The following is a 23,075-nucleotide window of genomic DNA, read 5'->3' as shown; positions in this document are numbered from 1 at the left end:
TCCATCACCTGACAATTGGATTAAAAAGCTGGGGTACCTCTACCAGCGGGGATCAATGATGTAATGTCACACCGGAAGTTCTTGGCGCCCCAGCATGGGGCTCTGGGCTTCCTGCCTCGGAAGCGCAGCAGCCGGCAAGGCGGGAAGGTGAAGAGCTTCCCCAAGGATGACGCCTCCAAGCCGGTCCACCTGACGTCCTTCCTGGGCTACAAGGCCGGCATGACCCACATTGTGCGCGAGGTCGACAGGCCAGGCTCCAAGGTGAACAAGAAGGAAGTGGTGGAGGCCGTGACCATCATGGAGATCCCTCCCATGTTGGTGGTGGGTATCCTGGGCTATGTGTAGACACCTCGCGGCCTCCGGACCTTCAAGACGGTCTTTGCGGAACACATCAGTGACGACGAGTGCAAGCGGCGGTTCTACAAGAACTGGCCCTATTCGAAGAAGAAGGCTTTCACCAAGTACTGCAAGAAGTGGCAGGATGACGAGGGTAAGAAGCAGCTCGAGAAAGACTTTAGCAGCATGAAGAAGTCCTGCCCGGTCATGCGCGCCATCGCCCATACCCAGACGCGCCTGCACCTCCTGCGCCAGGAGAAGGCGCACCAGACGGAGATGCAGGTGAACGGGGGCTCCGTGGCTGAGAAGCTGGACTGGGCCCGAGAGAAGCTGGTGCCAGTGAACCAGGTGTTCGGGCAGGATGAAATGATCGACATCACGGGGGTGACCAAGGGCAAAGGCTACAAAGGGGTCACCAGTCGTTGGCATACCAAGAAGCTGCCCCGAAAGACCCACCGAGGGTTGCGCAAGGTGGCTTGTATCGGGGTCTGGCATCCCGGCCGGGTGGCCTTCTCGATGGCCCACGCTGTGCAGAAAGGCTACCACCACTGCACAGAGATCAACAAGATCTATAAGATTTGCCAGGGCTACCTCATCAGGGACGGCAAGCTTATCAAGAACAACGCCTCCACCGACTACGATCTCTCTGACAAGAGCAACAACCCCCTGGGCGACTTTGTCCACTACGGGGAAGTGATCAATGACTTTGTCATGCTCAAGGGCTGCATGGTGGGCACCAAGAAGCGAGTGCTCACTCTGCACAAGTCCCTGCTGGTGCAGAACAAGCGCCGTGCCCTGGAGAAGATCGACCTCAAGTTCATCTACACCACTTCCAGGTTGGGCCATGGCCGTTTCCAGACCGTGGAAGAGAAAAAAGCTTTCATGGGACCACTCAAGAAAGACTGGATTGCCAAGGAGGAAGGCGCATAACAGATGGTACAGCTGGTGGGATCAGAATAAAGACTTCTTTTTCAGTGGGGGAAAAAAACTGTGGTACATACATACAATGGAGTACTACGCATCGCTAAAAAGTAGTGATGAAAGTTTGAAGCACATCACTGCATGGGAAGAACTGGAGGAAAGCATGCTAAGCGAAGTAAATCAAGCACAAAATGACAAATACACATTGAGTCCACGGAGGTAAGCTTTAAAAAAATGCAAAAGGGACATAGGGGAAAAGCTACTGTATGATCATTACTGGGTTCCTGGGGTGAGGACCAGGTAATATGGCAGGGACCAGACCAAATTCAGGGATACACATGGTAGACAGATAAAAAGAGGCGGGGAAAGGAAAAGTAATAATAATAATAAAAAAATGGGTAGCGGGGTCACAGGGCACTAACCCGTCCAAGGGTGCCACCGTGAACCCGTATATCTCCGATCTGCCTGCCTCTGTGCCTTTGCCTGTGCTCACCCTTTCTCTACTTGGCTCGGTCCTACACCTGTTCTTTTGTGTCTGGCTTATGTCATTACCAGCAGCCCTGCTGGCGTAGTGGTTACGAATTGGACTGTGATCTGCAAGACCGGCAGTTCAAGTCCACCAGCTGCGCCTTGTGAGAAAGATGAAGCTTTCTATGTCTGTAAAAGAGTTACCATCCCCGGAACCCGTGGGGGCAGTTCCACTCTGCCCTTTAGGGTTACCATGAGTCAGAGTTGGCTGGATGGCAGTGAGTTGGGAATTTTATTTACTTCATTCCCAGCATGTCTTTTCAAGGTTCATTTGTGACCTGACATTTATCCCCCTATTTTAATGAAAGGACACCACTCTGTTCTAGAACTCGAACTCACTGACTTGGTCCATCCATCTGTCCACGGACTCAAAGGCGGCTTCCACCTTTGGCTTTCGTAACTATAATGCAGTGATGTCCATAATTTAAAAGAAAACATTTTGACATGATGTTTTTAGGGGACTCAGTGAGACCAGAGCATTTGTCCCTGCTGGTGAAGGGACTGGAGGTCAATCCTTTCTTTCCCTTCTTTTTTAAGTGTCTCTATTCCCATCTACAAAAGATGGGCCCCAATCAGGACTGTATATGGTTTCTCTCCTTGAAACAAAAAAAATCCATTGTTGTGCCCATTACATAGAGGGGGGAACGAAGCTTACAAGCTAGTGCCCAGAACCAACACCCACAAGGCTGGTGGCTGGAGGAGGTCTGTTTGCCCACTGTGGCTGCAGGAGGGACAGAGGGGCCTGCAGGGGGGCTACTGGGCCTCAGAGACCTTCCAGGCGAGGCTACAGGAACTGCAGCAGCTCTGGGGCGAGCTGAGGGCCAACTGTAGGAGGAAAGAGACCACGCTCCAGGAGGCCTGCAAGGTGGGACTGTGCACGCCCTGGGCCAGGTTGGATGGGACCCCAGGTTGCCCAGTGCCCACTGCTCACGCCACGTCCTGTCCCAGGCCCTGCATACGGGGGAGCATCTGGGAGCTGGAGAGCTGGCTGCATCCTGTGGAGGGGGAGCTGCGAGTCCCTGGCTGTGGATAGGACCGTCCTGGGGTGGATGAGCTCCAACTGGGGGCAAACAAGACTCGTTTCAAACACCAGCTCTGTCTCCTCTAAGGGCCCGTGTACAACTGCGACAACACAACATTGGGTCCTGCTGGGTCCCCATTAGCATCTGGGAGGAAGGCTATTTATTACAGGGAATACTACCTTTGTCCCTAGGTGTTAATTGCAGACTCACTGGGTGACGGATTGTATCTGACACGCACCACGTTTGCCGCAGCAAACACCAACACTTTGTCAAACTCCGTTTGGTATTGCTCCATCCCTCCATTATTCTCCCTAATGACAAAAATAATAAACACATTCATATAAAAGCACAAGATGAGGAAAGCTTTAATTTATGCATCTAGTTCAGGGTCATCCCTCTTATCAATATATGACAATCTAATGAGGCTTAATTAAAAAGTAGCAGTGAAGCAATTTAGGAAACTGAGGGATTGTCATGAGTCCTGGTTGTGACAGCATGTTTTGTGCACCATGGAAGATAACAGATTTGTCTTCTGTGGTATCTCATATCCATCACCCCCAAACGACCTGCTCTTAGGGGTAGAGAGAGCGAGCTTGTCTTTGAAAAAAGTGCCTGGGTTTGGTAGCTGCTCACAGGATGGCAGGTGTAATGTATTATGAGAACTTAACAAGGCTCTGAGAAGATGGCTATTGGAAGGTCTGGGTGGAGGGCAAGGTCATGACCCTGAAGGATTCAGGATCCAGAAGTCAAGTCAGAACTGGATGCCAGAGACTTTCTCAATCCAGCCCTCTTTGCCCCTCCCCTAAGGCCAATACATTTCTAAGGGTTATGGATTCTACTTCAGAATCTTTCTCAAACCCAGGGCCCTCTTCACCATTATTGTCTAGACCTGGTCACCTCTGGCCTTATAAATAAAAATATGGGTTTATTGTAAGTCTGGGTCTGTTAGGTTTCTCGGGTGAGAAATGTCTCGGTCCTTGGCTACACACTGGAAAGAAATTCACACCAAAGCCTGGTTGGTAATCCGAGTGGGTTTATATACATGAGAGAAGAAGGTTCTGGCATTACACTAAACTGAACACGGGCACCCTCATGACACTGCACACCCAGCCCTGCTGAGTGGAAGGCAGAGAAGCAGCTGAAGGGAAGGGGGGGTGGTCTCCAGATTCCAGCCTTTTAAGGACTTTCAGCTGGGAGGCTTCAATTAAGCTCTCCTGGCTTGGGCATAGCCCGCATTGGCTTCCAACCTCCCGTAGGGGGCCCCCTAAGCATGCAGAGGAACAACCCCTTGTCTTGCTACCTAACCGGTCTACATTCCTGCATGGCTACATTGAGATGGAACTAGCCCCTTTAGACAGCCTGTGTGGTTCACCAGGAGACACGGGCCCCAGTGTTCCCTGTGACCACCTTAAACCTTAAACTACTGTTGGAGTTTATATTACCTGTGTGGGTCTGTGGGCATGGGACGTTTCCATGCCAGAGACCTGAAATTACACAAATAGGCATCCAGAACAGTACTCATACAGGCTCTAATAAGATGCTCAGGTGCTTCTCGCTAGGATGAGAATTTAACGAAGTGTGTGAGCAGTTCAGATCTTGTAAAGGAGAACAGGTCAGTAGGGTATCCAGAGAAGAGAGCAAACGTCAGGGGAAAGGGAGGGGGCCCACAGACATCTGTGCTCTGTGTTTGGCCACAAGACAAGAAACCGGGTCTCCTTGCAAAAGAAAGCAGAACAGCATGTCCCTCAGAACTACGACATTTTAAAACATGACCTATACAACACTCGGCTCTGGGAGGCGCCTTGGAACCATAAAAGCCCTAAAAGAGGGGCAAGGAGGAAGCCCAAGTCTTTGATTTTCCCTGCTGTGCTTTCAGTGTTGAATTGTCTGTGCACGGAGCCTTTGAAATTTCAGAATCAGAGAGTGGATTCACAAGCCAAGCTCCTGCTTTATTCTTCAATGCATTTTGGCCCAGCTTCTCCTTGGTGAGACATGTAACAGAAATTCTGGACTTAGGAGCCACTTGGTCCTTGGACACTAGGAGATTTCAGTGGAATCTGAAATAGGGCTCTAACCACCAGCTGGACTGGCCTAGGAAGCCCAAGTATTCAGTCTCACAAACACAAACCTCCCGTTGCTCTTCATCTGCCTCCACCTTGTTCAGCTTTAGTGTTGTCCGTGGAAGCGTTTGGCACGCATCTGATGCTTCGGAACCCAGAAAGGAGGAAAGGTAAAACTGGGATTCAAATGAAACAGACTTAAGCAGGACCATAGCCAAGATGTGCACAGGGCTCCTCGCAGCATTTGTCACCTTCATTTCCCTCTTCGGACTCAGACGTGGCAAGGTTCAGAAACAAGCTTTACCAGAAAGAACAGCTGTGAACCCAGCCTGCTTCCAAGTGAGAAAAAGCCCTTTACACATGAGTTCCTGAGGTCAGCCCAGCCCTGTGCGTCCCCACCCCTCCCAGAGTCCCCGGCTCTCTGGCGAAGCATTAAAGCAAGTGGAAGCAGAGATCTGCTCAGAATAAAAAAATCATTTTTCACAACAGCACGGCACGTTCTGGATGGCAATCACGGCTGCACAAACCATATCCGTCCTCCAGCCATAATGTTGGCGCCTCAGTGACCACGCACATACATTGTGTGGCGTGACGCAGAGCCTATTCCATTTGTGGTCAATTGTTTCCTCATTCTCCATACTTTGCACTTAGGAGACATGCTCTCTGGAGGTGGTTGAGGCTTGTCTTGTCACCAATAATCATCTCCTACGCCTTCCTTTACAGTCACTAATTTGATGTGTTCACTCAAAGAAATGCCAATAATATGAGGTTTCAGAGGAGAGCTCCTAGAGCTCCTAGAGCCCCCCCAGACAACAAGGAGGCTGAGTGTCACCGTCATTATCCTGAGCTGGGAGGGGGCACTAGTGTTCCGGAAGCTGGGGATCCGTCACTGCCTGCCCACCGCACAGACAGAGCAGGTGCTGGTTATAATTGCTTCTAGACGTCCTGCCATGCTGAGTTGAAAGTCAAACCCATAAACGCTGTCCGACTACAATAAAACTGGAGTACACAGACATTTCTGCATCATTGCTGGGTGAAAATATACTGATTGGAGTTGGATGAGATGGCAGCAAGTGCCTAAGGAGGGGATGCTGTGGGAACACCAACAAGATGACTGTCATTCGCCGTTTCCTCTTCTCGTCTGCTTTCCCCCCCCCTATCTTTCAGGACCAAAAGACATGACAAATATGTAAGGAAACAAATTTGTTCATTTTTAGAGGAGTATCCCACCCCACCCCACCCCACCCCCATCCACCTCTGGCCTCCTTTGAGCAAGTCAGTAGAAAATTTTTTTTTTTTAAACCTGGCTTCTACTATGGCAATTTCCGGAGTTGCTATGTGGCTGTGCTTAAAAGTCGCCTTTGGGATCCAGAGCACAATCCTAGTCACAAAGGCATTCTCCCAGTCCCAAATAGCAATGCGACCTCATTTCAGGAGGTTGTTCTTGTTTCTGTAGACCCAGAAAGGAGTTCAAGCTGTTGATCTTGACCGTGGTTGTCGAGTCAGCCTCTCATGGGCACCTCATGGGAAGCGGAGCAAACTATGCCAGTCTGTGCTATCACCGGGGCTGGGAGGGGAAGCCAACCATGGCGGGCCATAGGTCGATGTGTGGATGGAGATGATCAGCTCTTTCGTCCTTATTCTATTTCAGTCTGGAAACATCACTGAAGCCTGCTCAGTGTCATAGCAACACACAAACTTTCACTGACAGTCTGGGGCACATTGGCTGCAAATCGAACCCGGGTCTTCCCGGTGAAAGACGATGAGAGATCTACCACTGCAGCACCGTGTCCCTCACCTCAAACCAGGGCAGTCATTTCCCACAGATCTACCAGAGTTCAAACCAGACCACAATGCAGGATGACTGAGATTGCCACCAGAATCTGATACTGATGCAGAAAAAAACCTAACTACCATTTTATTGACTCCCACTCATACCGGCCCAATAGGACAAAGAACTGCCCCTTTGGGGTTTTGAGACTTTAAATCCTTACAGTAGTGGTTCTCAACCTGTGGGTTGCGACCCCTCTGGGGATCAAATAACCCTTTCACAGGGGTCAACCAATTCATAACAATAGCAAAATTACAGTTATGAAGTAGCAATGAAAATAATTTTATGGTTGCTGGGGACCACAACATGAAATGTATTAAAGGGTGGGGGCATTATGAAGGTTGAGAACCACTGCCTTACAGAAATAGACAACCTCATATTTCTCCCATGGATGGGCTAGTCAGTTCAAACCCCCGACCTTGCGATTAGCAGCTTAATGCACAGTCCACTACACCACCTGGGCTCCTAATGCTATAATAAGAGATACTATTGTTAGATCTCTCCTGGGAGAGATATACCTCAGGCCTTGGCTTCGCGCGAGAAAGAATTCACTTCAAAGCCTGGATTGTGATCCAAGTGAGTTTTTTGAGAGAAGAAGTTTCAGGTTTACACAGGCACCTCAGGGCCCCTCACGGGGCACAGCCTACCTAGAAGCTGCTGGAGAGAAAGTCACTCAGTGGGCTCCGGGATCCTGCCTTTTTTCTTTTTTTTAAAAATAGTTTTATTAGGGCTCATACAACTCTTATCACAATCCATATATACATCAATTGTGTAAAGCACATTTGTACATTCATTGCCCTCGCTATTCTCAAAACATTTGCTCTCCACTTAAGCCCCTGGCATCAAGTCCTCATTTTACCCCTCCCTCCCCGCCCCCCCATCCATCAAGAACCTTGATAATTTGTGAGTGGTGATACTGAGAGGGTTGTGGGAGGGTGGATTGGAAAGAGGGAACTGATTACAAGTATCTACATGTGACCTCCTCCCTGGGGGACGGACAACAGAAAAGTGGGTGAAGGGAGACATCGGAGGGGGCAAGATCCTGCCTTTTCAATTCCTCCATAGGGAGGCATGGTTGATGGTCATGGTCAACCCCAATGGCTGGATTGAATTCAGCTGGCCCAGATGGGCCAATACAGGTGTAATGCCCACCTAGGTGTACCACCCCTTCCTAGCCGGAAGTTTGAACCTGAGCATATGTAATGGATGACCCAGTCCCTATGCTAAACCACCTAATAGTATTTGCAAGATGCCAAGCACCATTCTAAGTTTTTTGTGTATAATAATTCAATTATTCCACTTAACAAGCCTATGTGTGGACGCTATCCTGGCCTCATTTTACAGATGAAAAATCAGTGGCACAGGATGATAAAGTCATGAGCCTAGGACCACACAGTGAGGAAGTGGGAAGGAGAGATTTGGACCCAGGCTGCAGAGCCCATGCCTTGGGTGCCTACAGCTGCCATGTAGGACACAGAAAAGCATGGAGCAGACTCGGCATAAGACATTAGGGAGTTGGGAAGACTGTAGCATGAATGTATGTGCTATGACTTCATGAGAGTAGCTGCTACTCAGATCCAGAAGAGAATACAAGCCTTTTGCAAAAATTATGTTTGCCAAGAGAGGGTGAAAACTGCATCTTGTGCGAAATCCCCCCAACATGCACATGTGCATAGCTATTTCAGAAGTTTCCAAACAATGTGTGCTGTGCGGCAAAACAAACTGACCTCAGGGGGAGCTGGTCTGTGGGTTATGTTAGCCAGAAAGTGAGCAGTTTGAACTCACCAGCCACCACTCCAAGGGAGAAAGAGGAGGCTTTCTGCTTCCATGGACTTACAGTCTTCGAAGTGGCAGGGAGCATTTCCATGCGTCCTATGATTAGGATCCCGGAGGGTGAGGGTGGAGTTGGTTGAGACCTGTCTTCAGGGCATTTCCCAGAAGGGCTTCCTGCAGTAGCTCTGCCTTCAGGAATGTCTGATGACGTTGAGGGCAGCAAAGTCCTAAACACACTCGGGCAGTGGTTCTCAACCTTCCTAATACAGCTCCTCTTGTTGTGGTGATGCCCACCTCCCCCAACCATTAAATGATTTTCTTGCTACTTCATTATTGTAATTTTGCTACAGTTATGAATTGGTTGAGCCCTGTGAAAGGGTCATATGACTCCCAAAGGGTTCGCAACCCACAGGTTGAGAACCACTGCACTAAGGGTTCCCCTCCCAGGCAGCCCTACCAGTGTCTGGTGTGCATAGTTCTGTGAGGTGAGAGAAATGGACTTAGTGTGTGCTTCTGGTGACAGTTGATGTGGGTGGGCTTTCTCCCTATGTGAAATCCTTCTCGAGCCATTTGTCACCACAACAGAGGGAGCCATGCACAAAAAAGCAAGAAGAGGATATAGCACAGCAGGACAGCAAGCAGAACAATGATTGAATAAGCACAATTCACTTCAATCATGAATCGGGTGCCCTTGAGATGTGAGGAAGACCCCAGTCTTGTGACATTAGATCAGGTTTAGGGATTGAGTGAAGGGACCCCTCTTGGCTCCCCTCAGCCCCTATTTTGCTTTCCCATTGACCCTGACCCTTGCATCGTGATTGGTGCTTATTCCAACATGATGGTTGGTTTCATAACCACGGCATATGGGAATGTGTTAGTCGATAGGTTATACAGGCACAGCCTCTGGAATGGGTAAGTGAGGAGGCGATTTGGGCTCGCTCATGCAGACCTCTAGTTGTCCTTGACATGACTGGTAGAATGGATCATGTGAAGTGATTTGAGATCGGCGTTGAAATCTGATAGGGCATGCAGACTTCTAGCTGATCCAGGCAGTACCCTATTTTAAGGAAACAGAATTCTTGGCGTTTAAGTCGTATTTGAGCTTAAATTTTGAGCAATAGGCTGTGGCTCACAGTGAGAGTCTATGTGGAGACCCTACATCCATTTTGAGGGGCCACAGATTCAGCCGCCATTGAGTTCTTTCCTACTGCTGACTGGCAGTGGAAAGCTTGTCCCTCAGGCAGTGTGCTTGCGTCCACTCCCCAGGCCAGACTCAACGATATACGGTAGTGTGCACATCCCAATGAAGGTTCCGCTCATGCTCTCACAGGCCCTCCTGAAACTCCATGAATTGATCTGTCTTCAGTCACAATTTTGTGACAAAGTTGTTTGTTTTCTATGTCTTATTTAAGTTTTCAGGAGCCCAGGTGGTAATGCTGGATAGTGTTGGACTATTAAGAGCAAGGTCGCTGGTTCAAAGCCACTAGTCATTCCACAGGAAAAAGATGAGGTTATTGCTTCCTGTAAAGGTAGCAACTTCAGGATGCCTACACAGAGTCACTATGAGTCAGAGTCAGCAGGACAGAATGGGTGTCATTTTATTTAAGTAACTGTGGCTTTGGGTCCTTCTACACCATTGTGGCCTCATGTGGATGCTCTCCTTCATCCAGAACAGCAGTTTGTGCCTTTTTCTTGTGTAAAACTTAGCAAAGGAGTTCCTAATGAAATACAGTTGAATTGGGGGTCTTTTCCCCCTAAAAACAAAGTAAATACATAAATAGAAACGAGACTATGGTACTAATAACCAGTTGGAGAGTTGAGAGAGCTGAACTCTCAATCCTGATAGAAACCCATTGTGACTGAGCACCTGCTCAAGGTCATCCACAGCCTATGAGGTTGAGCCTATGTGTTGGGGAGTAATTGTGTACATGAAGTTAACAATTTATCTTTCTAAAAATTCTGTCTAAAACTTACTTTAAATAATAAGTTTTCCCCTGGGCTAGGTAAAGTTCAGGGAGTTTAACCCCCTAGTATCCACCCCCTCTCAGCATTCATCATGTTAGGCCAGAGGAGGCAAATCACACAAACTACGCAGGAAGCACTGCTTCCAAAAGCTCATTGCCTGTCCTGGTGGTAGATGGGAGGTACCCGGACCAGAAATGCTGACAGAGTGGAACCAGAGAGCTCAGCCCCCAGCTTCCCGAGGGAGCAGCTGTGATGGTTCACTTCTGGATGAATATGTTTAAGCAAAGGCCAAGGGCATGACTTGGGCAGCACAAAAAGCAGATGTGCAGAGGTTGTTCACTGCATTCCAGAAGTTCACACACTCTCCGGAGGCTCCTTGCCCCAATGGCAGGAAGTCATTGGTGGCTTCCACCTTCAATCCCAAAAGGTCACTGCCGTCCAGTGGATTCCAACCACAGTGACCCTATATGGAGTGTTCAAGACTGTAAATCTTCATGGGAGCCAGCAGTCTCATTGTCCCCCTTGGGAAAGGGAGCTAGCAGCCCGTTTTGCCACCAGGGCTCCTTCCTCTCTAACTCTGGATCCAGTCCCTCCGAATATCCTGCCCTGCCCTTGTCTAGGCTTCTTAAATACGTTCCACGCAGCTTATGTTAGTCTGGGTGCATTCGAGAAACAAATCCACAGAAACACATATGTATAAGAGAGTTGTATGTAAAGGGTGAGTGCACATCAAGAAAACATGCTCGTATGTGCTTATGCACCCGCTTTGTCTTCAGCGATCATGTCAGGTTGGCTGGTGTGCTTTTTCCATGTGGGCTTTGTTGTTTCTTAGCTAGATGGCCCCCTGTTTATCTTCCAGCCTTTAAGACCCCAGACGCTATATCCTTTGATAGCCGGGCACCATGGTGCTTAACTACTAAACCACCAGGGTTCATTAGCATGTGACTTATCTCCTGTCATTCACAGTAGATGCTCAAAGTAGCAGGAGACCAGGTTTCTCCTTTGTGGCCACACCAGGTACTGACAGAACCAAGAACAGAGACACAGTTATATATCTTGACTATCATTTGCATATTATATGCCAGGAATCCCTAGGAAGTGTCTTGGAATTGTTCTACTCTGGTTCATATTTCACACACCCTCCCAGTTTCCATACTGACTCTGCCAAACCCCTAGTAACTGATTTGCACCTCCTATCAACTTGGGGAAAAGACCCTATGCCAGATATAGAAGTGGACATACTTGTTACCCAGAAAACCACTTCAGTGTTTTGAGGGCGGCTCAGCAAACACCCTATGTCAGACATAGAAGTGGACATACTTGGTACCCAGAAAACCTGTTCAGTGTTTTGAGGGCGGCTCAGCAAACAAAATGGGCACAGTGATTAAGCATTCAGCTGCTAACACAACGGTCAACTCTGTAGTGGTTCTGAAAGAGAAGGACATGGTAGTTGGCCCCCCAAAAGAGTTACAAACTTGGAAACCCTATGGGTATTTCTATAGGGTCGCTATGTGTTCCAATTGAGATGATTGTCATAGGTTGGGTTTGGTTTAACCCGTCTTACTGAGGAGACTCCTTCTTTACACGCGATCAGTTACTTTAGAGGAAAAAGACATGCCTGTCCCAGAACAATCCAAGGACTGGTAAAGGCAACACCCACAAAGACACTCCCTCTGCCTGCCTAACTCTAAAATGCTGCCCATAAAACACTCTGCCTGGTAATATCTGGGCAGAACACTGGGAAGGTGCAGCAAATGTGTGTTGAATGTATGAGGACATTTCATAGTGTGGCTGCACGATGAGGGTGTCTGTCATAAAGCCGATCTCTTTGACTCCACCTCTCAGCAGAGATGAACACAAGCTTCCCGTTTTTTTCTCGGCAATGTCCTTGTCAAATAAAAGTTCCTTGTAGATCAGTAACTTGCCACAGAGCAAAAGATATGGGAAGAGGCTCATCTTTCTCCGGGCTATGAAATAGAATGGCAAGCCCCTCCCTTCAACACACACACACACACGCACGCACGCACGCACACACACGCGCGCACACACACCCCTGCCTTACAACTACATTCGGTTGATTAGCAAACAACGCTCTACAACCCAACTATGTGTTTTTCTTCTCCAGAGGAATGACGGACTTACATACCCTGCATTGTCTTTTTTTAATGGAATTGCCCCAGTTCTCCTCACCTTTCCTTAGATAGTGCAGTGAACTATTAGATGACTGCAGGTATTGAAAACTAGTACTGATTTCCAGTTTGTGTCACCTTTGGCTTTGAGCACCCTCCACTTCTCTAGTAAGCTTTCCATTGCTTTGGGGAAATGTTCTCTCTCTGAATTTATTATGTGAGGGGGGTAGGGTAATAATCAATGTGCCTATGGAGGACTACCTTTCATGACCTAAACTCATTAAGGGGCAGTGCCTGATGGAGCATCAGGTTGGAGGAAGGCTTATTAACAACCTGCATTATACAGATGACACAATTTTGCAGAAAATGAGAAGGACTTTTTTCACTTGCTGATGAAGATGAAGGATTAAAGCCTTCAGTTTGGATTATGACTCAAGGTAAAGAAAGCCCAGACCCTCACAACTGGACCTATTGATAACATCATGATAAATGGAGGAAAGATCGAAATTGTCAAGGATTTTGTCTTCCTTGAATCCACAATCAATTCTCATGGAAGCAGCAGAGAAGAGAACAAATGATACATTTCACTAGTCAAATCTGCTACACGAGACCACTTTAAAGTGTTGAAAAGCAAGAGATTACTTTGAGGACTTGGGCGGGTTGACCCAGGCCATGGTATTTTCAACTGTCTCATATTCATGTGAAAGTTGAACACTGAATAAGGAAGACCAAAGAAGAATAGATCTATTTGATTAATAGTGATGTAAAAGAGTAATGAATGTACCATGGACTGCCAAAAGAACAAACCCATCTAACTTGGATGAAGTACAGCCTGAATGTTCCTCAGGGCATGGATAAGGAGACTTCACCTTAACTTTGACATGTTGTCCGGAGTGATCAGTCCCTGGAGCAGGACATCGTGTTCTGGAAAGTAGAGGGACAATGGAAAAGAGGAAGGCCCTCAACAAATGGGATTGACACAGTGGCTGCAACAATGGGCTCTAACTTAAGAACAACTGTGAGAATGGTACAGTACCGGGCAGTGTATGATTATGTTGTATGTATGGTCACAATGAATCCAAACCCTCCCTATGACACTGAACAACAACAACAACAACAACCTGACTTAATCCTCTGGGAGGACTCTTGAATGTGAGAAAAATGGAACGAAGCCAGCGGAAGGATTGGAGGATGTCTTAAGTTCCTGTCTTAATCTCCTTAACCAAAAATTATCCAACAAGTCAGTAGCCTTAAAACACTTTTCCCCCTGCTTTGGAGCTTACAGGTTTAAATTGGGGTGTGACTCTAGGTCAGGGTCCTTCTTTGTGGATACCAGAAAGTTCCTTGGCATTCCTCGCTATCTTTTTCCCCGTACTGTGTGTTACTGTGTCTATCCTGGCATTTAACTCAGAAGTGTTTAGGTTTAGGCTCAAGCCTATTCTCATATGGCCTCATTTTTTAAAAACATTTTATTAGGGGCTCATACAACTCTTATCACAATCCATACATATACATACATCAATTGTATAATGCACTTCTGCACATTCCCTGCCCCAGTCATTCTCAATGCATTATAGAAGCATTAAAGGCAACAGAGATAAATACTCCAATAATAACAATAACATACAAGGATAGCTACAGAGATAAATAGATAGATAGAAAAACCACAAAATCTGAGCAGTTGTGGGAAGGAGAATGGGACTAGCCCCATGAATAAATATAGGTTTGCCAGAAAATAATTCTATATACATATTAGCATATACTACAAATATGTCCATGAATATATTAGTGCATCCAGGAGACATAATTATGAAAATGTCTTAGCTATAACAAAACCCCTTGAGGGAGCGTGTCCTAAATATGGGGGATCAGGAACATAGCACTGAGAGACCTCAAGATCAATTGGTACAAACTAGCTCACAAAGACAATGTTCTGTATCCATCAGGGAAGTGACTGGGGTCTTCAAAAGCTAGTGAGTAGCAAACTAAAAGTCTGTTCTTGGTCTCATCCTATGTGTTGGACAGGGTTCTCTAGAGAGACAAAACCATATTGCTAGTAATGATATATAAATATATTTATAAAGCTAGATATACAATACAAGAAATGAACCAGTAAATTATATACAGATAGATAACACAAGAAACTAACAGTTAAATTATAAAACAGTGAGACACTAGCAGCCCTTTAAGGCTTGACAGCTGCCAGTTGCCAGTCCCTTTCTGTAGAGAGAGCTGGGCTATGTGTACCCAGGCAGCAAACAGCAAGGCAAGTCACCAACTGTCACCAACTGTCGGTCCCCAGATCCAGAGACGAACATTCCAATCCTGTGGGATTAAATGGACCTCAACTTACAGTGACACAGTCCACAAGTTAGGCATCCCACAGGTAGTGTACCCCTTTAAATTGAGGCACAGAACAAGCAAGGCGAGGCACACGAAGCCATTTATCCCTCTGCCCTGTGATTAGTCCTACTTGTGTTTATCGGCCTGGCTGGCACGATAAACTATTGCACCCTGTCTGGAGCAAATAACAGTGAAGAAAATCAAGATGCCTGGCAACAATTAGTCCAAATCAGTAATGGACTATGCGTACCTCAGCCTCTATGATGCTAAGGTCACAAGAACTAAATGGTGCCTGCCTATCACAAACAGCTGCTCTGAAAGGGATCATGGTACATGATCCTAGATAGAGTTGGGAGTAATGTGTAAGAAAACTGAAAGTCATACTACTACTACCAATAGTATTAATAATAATGATAAAAGATAAGGTTTATTGGTTAGATAGACTAGTGGTCCTTCATCACCCTTCAGGTCTGGAACTGAATTCAAGCCCCTGAAAAATAGACAGGTTTATAAAGTGAACCTTATGAGAATCAAAGATTGCAGCCCTCAGTATGGATTACAACTCAATGTCAAGAAGACACACATCCTCACAACTTGATCAATAGGTACCATGATAAATGGAGAAGTTTGTTGTTGTTTTTATTTGTTGTTATTTGTTGAAGTTGTCACGGATTTTTGTCTTGATGAGGTCTATTATCAATGCTCTTGGAAGCTGCAATCATGAGATCCAATGACGCATTGCATATGGATACATTTGGTGCACAATACGTCTGTAGAGTGCTAAAAAGCAAGGATGCTACTTTGAGAACTAAGGTGCACCTTACCCAAGCCATAGTAATTTAAATTGCCTCATAAGTATGTGAAAGTCAGACATTGAATAAGGAAGGCTGAAGAAGAATTGATATGTTTGAATTGTGGTGCTGGTGAAGAATATTGAAAGTAACATGGACTGCCAAGGGAACAAACAGATCTGTCTTAGAAGAAGTATGGTCAGAGGGCTCCTTAAAGGCAAGGATGGTGAGACATCCTCTCACATACTTTGGTCATGTTATTAAGAGAGACTAGTCCCTGGAGAAGGACATCATGCCAGGTGAAGTAGAGGGACAGTGAAAGAGAGGAAGCCCCTTAAGGAGATGGATTGACAGTGACTGAAACAAGGGGCTCAAGCTTGGGAACAATTAGCAGAATAATTCAGGGCTAGGTAGTGTTTCTTTCTGTTTGGCATAGGGTCAATGTGGGTTGCAACTGGCTCAATGGCATCTGATAAGAACAACTACAACAAAATGAATCATAGAACTGAGGAGCACACATTCCTCAGAACCATCAACCATTCAAAAGCAAATAGGCAGTATTTGCCCAAGGCCAAATTCAAAAGGCAGGCAAGGTTAGGGGTGAAGGGTGAATGAAAACAGGAAGCAGAGTTTCAATGGCATGAGTGATATTACATTGCAGGAGATTGTCATCAATGTCACATAACAAAACGTGTATAATTTGTTACGTGCAAAGCTGATTTTCTCTGTAAATCTTAACCCACCTTACAATAAAAAGTTTCTTTTTTTTAAAACAAAGACACCATCGTTCGTATAATAGACACAGCCAAAGATCTCTTGGACAATCCTAAAATGATCTCCCAAATGATTTGGGTAGTTAGCCCTCCCCAGGGAGTTCTACCCATTGAAACACTGGGCGGTTATGGCTGCAATTATATTTCAGGCCAGAAGAGGCAGCAGAGGCCTGGTTGTTCAAATGCTGCAAAACTACCAGACAATGGGCAAACAGTTTCTTTCCACGGACAACTAGCGGCTCTGTCATATCCATGTCTGGTGTTCAACACTTGGCGACAGAATCCAGCCCCCTGGGTTTGGGTGGGGTCTGTTTCTCACCCAAGCTACGCTTGGGATTGTTCTATGGCATCCAAAAAGTGGAGTCCTTTCCTTTCTGATGTCCCGAGAAAGCTGTTTACTCCTTTTTCTCGCTCGGCCCTCTTCCCAAGAACCCTGGGGTTCACTCTGCTTTCCTCTGGTTCATGTTTCTCAGGCAGTTACTTGACCTTGGTTCATCTACTGCAGGTGACCATTAGCAAGTAACTGTACCGTCCTTGGATGGTATTGTTCATGAGCTAGGCTGCGAACTACGGGTTAAAGGTTTGAGTTCACCCAGAGGTGCCTACCAAGAAGGGCCTGATGATATGCCTCTGGAAAAAAACCCACCCCAGCCATGGAAAATTCTAGGGACCGGACTTCTCTAACACACTTGGGCTCTCCATGAGTCCGAGTTGACTCAATGGCAATTGGTTGCTGGTATTCCTGTAAGTAGAAGACAACAATCTTTAAGCAGTCCCTCTTGGATTCATGGGAGGAGGATGGCTTCCTCTGAGAGAACTTCTCAGGGCTCCAAGGGCTCAATGATCTTACAGAAAATGAGAGAAACGATGAGCCTGATGACAGATGATATTGCTGTGCAGGCCCTGTTTCAGGATGCTCAAGTTTCCAGGTCTTTCCCTGACTCACAGTGGAGCCCTGTGAGGTTCCAAATAGAAGGGCACCCTTGCTCCCAGGACCTGGAGCCTTGTAGCTGAGCAGAGCGGTCATGATGAGAAAGAGGACCCAAGGGGGAAGTCAGGGGGCTGCTTCACTTGTCTCAGTGTCAAGCAAACAAATGTTTTGGCAGGAAATTTCTCTTCAAGAGTGTTCTGATTTCTTGAAGGAAATCTTTTTCTGAACCATTTCCTCAGGGGAAAACCACTCAACTACCCCGGGAAGGAAGATTTTTCTCCTGCCAAGCTTACCAGGCTGTGCTAACTCACAGAGGAGGTGTGACTAGCAGGCAATGAAACTGATTTCCAGACTCCTATGAAAATCAGCAAGTGCTCGGCTGCTAAGTGAAAAGTCGGCAGTTGGAAAATCCCAGCTGCCCTGCAGGAGAAAGTGGTGGCTGACTGTGTCTGACAAGATGACAGCTTTGGAAACCCAATGGGGCAGTTCTCCTCTGTGTTCTACAGTTGCTTTGAGTTGGAGTGGACTTGACAGTGATAGATCTGATCTTTTTCCCCATGAAAATCGGCTTTCACGAATACATGTGCATTCATGGATGTCTGTGTCTGCTTTGGCATGCATGTGCACATATGTGCCTATTTGCACGTGGATGGATACGTCTGTGAATGTGGGCGTCTCTATTTACTTTGCCATGTGTGCACATGTCTGCCTTTGTCAGTATGCATGCGGGCTCAGGCAGCATAAAGAGATCACAGAGAAACTTGGAGAGAAAGAGAAAAGTAACCTATTTTCTCATGGGTCTCCCATACCTGACGGTCTACTGGCATCCACCGCCACGAAGACCAGAGGTCACTTCATGCCATGTGTCCAGCTGCCCATTGCTGGTTGAGGTCAGTCACCAGGGAGGCTGCAGGAGTGATTCCCACCATCTTTCCTGGATCCCCTCCCACCTTACTCAGCCTCCCTAGACCTTGAGTGAAAGGCGTTTCCAACGTTTTTACATAAAGATTTCTGAGATTGACTGATGAAATGATTTCATTTGACAAAACATGAAGCTTTGAATTTAAAGATTTGAGGCAAGTGCCCTCCAGAGAGGGGGACACAGGACGGGGCCATGCTCCCTTCCGGTATGCACGGGGGTTGCTATGTGTTGGAACCAACTTGATGAGCACCTGCCAGCAACAACAACAACCAGAAGTTGTCCAAACTTCTGTGGCCTCAACTCGGAAATGAGAATATTAATATTGCCTCCTAGAAAGAACTCAAGGTATGTACAATTGGTTAATAGGTGTTTGGAAAGTGAGTACATTAAGTGGACTGATGACATTGATAAGGCAATAAGAAACTGAGAAGGCTTCACTAACAGGTGCTTTCACATCTGTAACCAGTAGATTCCTTCCTTCTTCATCTCTTGCCATCTTCATCAGCTCCCACACTTTCCAGGCAGCTTGAGGGTTTAAATGTTCAGTCTGATCCTATTATAAGCCTCAGAATCAGAGGCTTTACCTGAGGTTTGAGGAGCTATACTGGGTATGAGGGAGAGTAACCTGTCTTTTCTATTGCTCTCCTATCGCTCCCTCTTCCCTAGCCCTTCCCTGTCTCTGGGCCTGCCTTTCCTCCCTAGAGCATTGGCTTCCGGGAGAAGGGGATGGAAACAATGAGCACAATGAGCACATTCCTGACCAGGCCTCTTACCATGCTATCTTCCAACCCTCTCTTAGAAGGGCCTCCACGAAGTCCTCTTATGTCATCTCACAATAACTTGTTAGATACCATTGAGTGAGCTCCTGACTCATAGCAAATGTACAAACAAGAGATTGAAGCACCACCTGGTCCTGCACCGTCCTCACAATGGTCCTTGTGTGTGAGCCCATGGTTGCAGCAGTGTTGAGGAGATCCTGTCCAAGAAGGCTGCCAGTGGGTGGGAGCGGCTGCAGTATTCAGAGACTTTGGAGGATGCCAAGGTGGATAGTTCACGGCGTATCATATGAGGTCAGCCAGCGGACCTTGGGGGCCCTTCCCATTATCCATAGATATATGAAATAAATGGAGGCCCTCAGCAAGATGGGCTGCAAACACCTCCAGGACTCACTTGATCCTTGGCAAGCTCCCTTAGCCTTAGGACACCACCTGCTGGAACTGTGGCTTTGCTGCCTCTCCTGGCTCTCAACTTCCCTCCTAGAGGACTCCAGCCACCCTTCTCCATCCAGATCCTTCCAGCAGGAGGCAGATATTGGTCTCTGTGCTTTTGCATGTGACCAGTTTTCTAGGGACAGATCAGCCTCTCCCAAAAATTTGGGTTCACCAGAGTGAGCATGCCCACAAGTCTGCAGAGCGTATGGCCAGGCCTCTGAAGAGAGAACTGCTGGAAGATTTGCCCCTTTTCAAAAGCGCTAATTCCAGAGTTGAGAGCTCGTCTCCTGGGGACTCAGTTTGAGTCTCAAGGAGCACATCCCCTTTGACACTGCTGGCAACTCGAGGTGCTGTGGGTCATTTTCTTGCCTTTGAGGAGTGCAAGGGAAATGCTACAATATGTCCCTTCACATGAACCACCAATCCTTATCAGGAGAACTCTCCGAGATGACAGGGATGGGAGGGAGATGTTTCTGGGGCACGCTTTCACCTGCACATCTCTGAGGTGAGTCAAACATTTGACCCCCAAAAGTTGAGTATGATGGTGAGAGTTCAGGCTGGGAGATAGAGTGTCTGGGTTCAAATCAAGAGCCTGAAGATCTCAGCTCCCATGGTTCTCCTGCATAAAACCCAAGCCAAGCAGTTTATCACTTCCCTGCTGAGCATCCTACTGAGGTAAGCTAAACTCATGCTTTGCTGATGACAACGTTGCTTGTACAAAATGGCTTTGCCATGTAGCCCTTAGCAATGGCCAGAAGGGCTGCTCATCAAACCGCATCATCAAACACATGTTAAGAAGGGGGCTATTGACAACAATGTCGGTAGTTCAGAACCCACTAGCTGTTTCTCTGGAGAAAAACTGTGGCTGTGTGCTTCCATAAAGATGCCCAGCCATGGAACACCCCTGGAGAAGGCCATGATGAGCTGGAGTGAGCTCTACAGGAGTGGGATTTTTTACTGTGGATGTAATCCCACCTGGGCAGAGATTTTCTTTGTGACATTAAAGAGGTTGTACCTTACACCAATCACTTGGCTGCTACAAAAGGATTCAATTCAACATTGAAGCAAACAAACTCCAAGGGAAGAAGTCAGCTGCCATGCAGAGAGCTCCAAGGACCACCAACCATGGAGGTTATTGAAGCCAAAACAAGAATACCGCCCACCAGCCCTCAGCACCCAGGGATGGACAAAGAGAGCCTGCCCATCAAGCTGGTGCACTGGCATGATGCTGTCAGCCTCCGGTGCTGTGAGAACATTGACTTTGGTGTGTTAACGGCACCCACTTGCAGTATGTTTGTGATGTCAGCGTGTGGAAACTATGGCAAGCCCCCCTCCCGGCCTCACAGCAGCAAAGCCTCGGCATTAAAACCCCGTGCCTTCTGCGGCGCTTGCTAGCTGTGAGAGGGCAGGAAATGCTTTTGGCTTTTCTGCTCCTTGTTGCGACCTCCCTCTGAGGCAGGGAGCAGAGGATGTGAGCTTGGAATCTGTTTTGTTTCATCACTACCCTTTGTCATCTCTCTGAACACTGTCATGTGCTCCTCACCAGTGCTTCGCCCTCTCTATCACCAAGCCATGTGCTCTTTAAAACATGCACATACACACACACACACAAACACACACACACCTAATGTTCACATTTTGAGGCACATTTGTCTTTAATTCACTAATAATAACAATAATTATTCAAAGCCACTTTAACATCTGAAAAGAAATCTCTATGCATACACTTAGATCATGGATGCCAACTGCCTTCTTAACAACATTTCCCAATGAAATATTCAGCAGCGATTATATGAAGCCTGAAGCTGTTCATCCAGTTCGTGTTAATCAAAACAAAAACAAGAGACGAAGGGATCCAAAAGGACTTGTAAGATCATAGACTGAAAGTATCCCCATCGAGCACCAAAGGCTTGTCCAGAAGGGCAGAGCCACAGTTAAAAGCTACGTCTCTCTGGAGTTGCTGGCATTTAACTAGATGCAAAATGTCAGCGCAGGAAATGGCTTGCCCAATGCAAATACTAACAAGGGGGGCTTGTGTTCCTGTGTAAATGGAGCATCAGCCAATCCGGACCTTCAGGATCCAGCTCCCATCGCAGCATCCACGGGAAGCACCAGGGGAATGTTCCGTTTGCTTATTTTCTCTCTCTTTGCTAAGAAGAAAAAGAGCCTTTGTGGCCTAGTGGCTACAAGTTGGGCTGCTAATTGCTATATCAGCAGTTTGAAACTACCAGCTGCTTTGTGGGAGAAAGATAAGGCATTCTGCTCCCATAAAGAATTCGAGTCTCAGACACTCCCAGGGGCAGTTCTATGCTGCCCTATAAGTTGGCTGTGAGTCAGTATGGATTCGATGGCAGTGAGTTTTCTAAGAGTAAGAAGTATCTAGGGGTGTAAACAGTTAATGAGCTCTGCTATTAAGGGAAAAGTTGTCATTCCCAACCCACTTAGAGGAGCTGTGAAAGAGAAGCCTGGCAATCTTCTTCAGAATCCTCGGCCATTGAAAAGTTTATAGAATGTATTGACCTAGGTTGTTAAATAGATCCAGGTATATGGTGGAGCATACAGGGACCAATGTCATAAAACTGCGTGGGGGTGGAAAAAATCTCTGAGACAGATGCAAAAACTGTGAGGGAATGAGTTGTTGAGCCTGGGGGATCAGGACCATCGTCTCTGGGATTTTCAAAGTTCCTGAGCAATCAGGAAAGGGGCAACAGTTGGTCTCTCCCCATCCAGAGGACAGCAGAAGAGGAGAACTGATTGGGCACAATGAATCAATGACTAATGACTCAAGCAACGATCACCCTCCACCACTGGAGACCAGAAGAACTAGATGGTGCCTTGCTCCCACTATCGACTGCTATGAAAGAGATCACATTAGAAGGGCTTGATTAGAGTAGAAGGGAAATGTGGGGCAAAACTCAAAATCATGATAAAACACCAAGCTTACTGTTTGGATAAAGGCTGGTGAAATTGCAAGACTATGGTGCTCAGTTACCCTGCAGATCTGGAACTGAACTCATCATGGCTCGATGTTCAACCAAACAATAGACAGGTCTATAATGGGAACAATGACATTAGAGACATACAAATACCATAGAATAATAGATCACATGAGATCAAAAGACAGAATTCCCCCAAGAACGAAGTTCAAAAAAGTTGAGAATGAAGGAAGCTTGGAGACAAGAAACAAGAAGATGTGGGGGAAGTGATGGTACATTGTGGGAATTGCTATCAATGACATGAAACAAAATGTGTATGCATTGCTCAATGGACAGCTGAGCTGCTCTTTAACCTTCACCCAAATCACAATAAAAATGTTTTTAATCAAAGAAAACATCATGGTTCACTTCTACTCTGACACACACGGGGTGATGAGGAAATAGTGTCAACCGGGTTTGCTGTGGTCCAACCACCAGACATGTGCTTATGGGAGAAAGAGCATGCTGACGCTGGCAATACCGAGCAGGACCAAGATGGTTTTATTTGCCTGCATCATGAAGATGGTAGCCCTGGTGGTGAGATGATTCAGAGCTCAAGTGCTA

General features: G+C 46.8%; 1 pseudogene; it reads left to right on the top strand.

The window, feature by feature from the left end:
• The first annotated feature begins 63 nt into the window (after positions 1-63).
• On the top strand, positions 64-1,266 carry LOC142435751 (large ribosomal subunit protein uL3 pseudogene; annotated as a pseudogene).
• Positions 1,267-23,075: the final 21,809 nt, after the last annotated feature.

Source organism: Tenrec ecaudatus (assembly GCF_050624435.1).
Source record: "Tenrec ecaudatus isolate mTenEca1 chromosome 1 unlocalized genomic scaffold, mTenEca1.hap1 SUPER_1_unloc_13, whole genome shotgun sequence".
In the NCBI taxonomy this organism is placed as follows: domain Eukaryota; kingdom Metazoa; phylum Chordata; class Mammalia; order Afrosoricida; family Tenrecidae; genus Tenrec; species Tenrec ecaudatus.
This window is presented reverse-complemented; position numbering and strand designations above follow the sequence as displayed.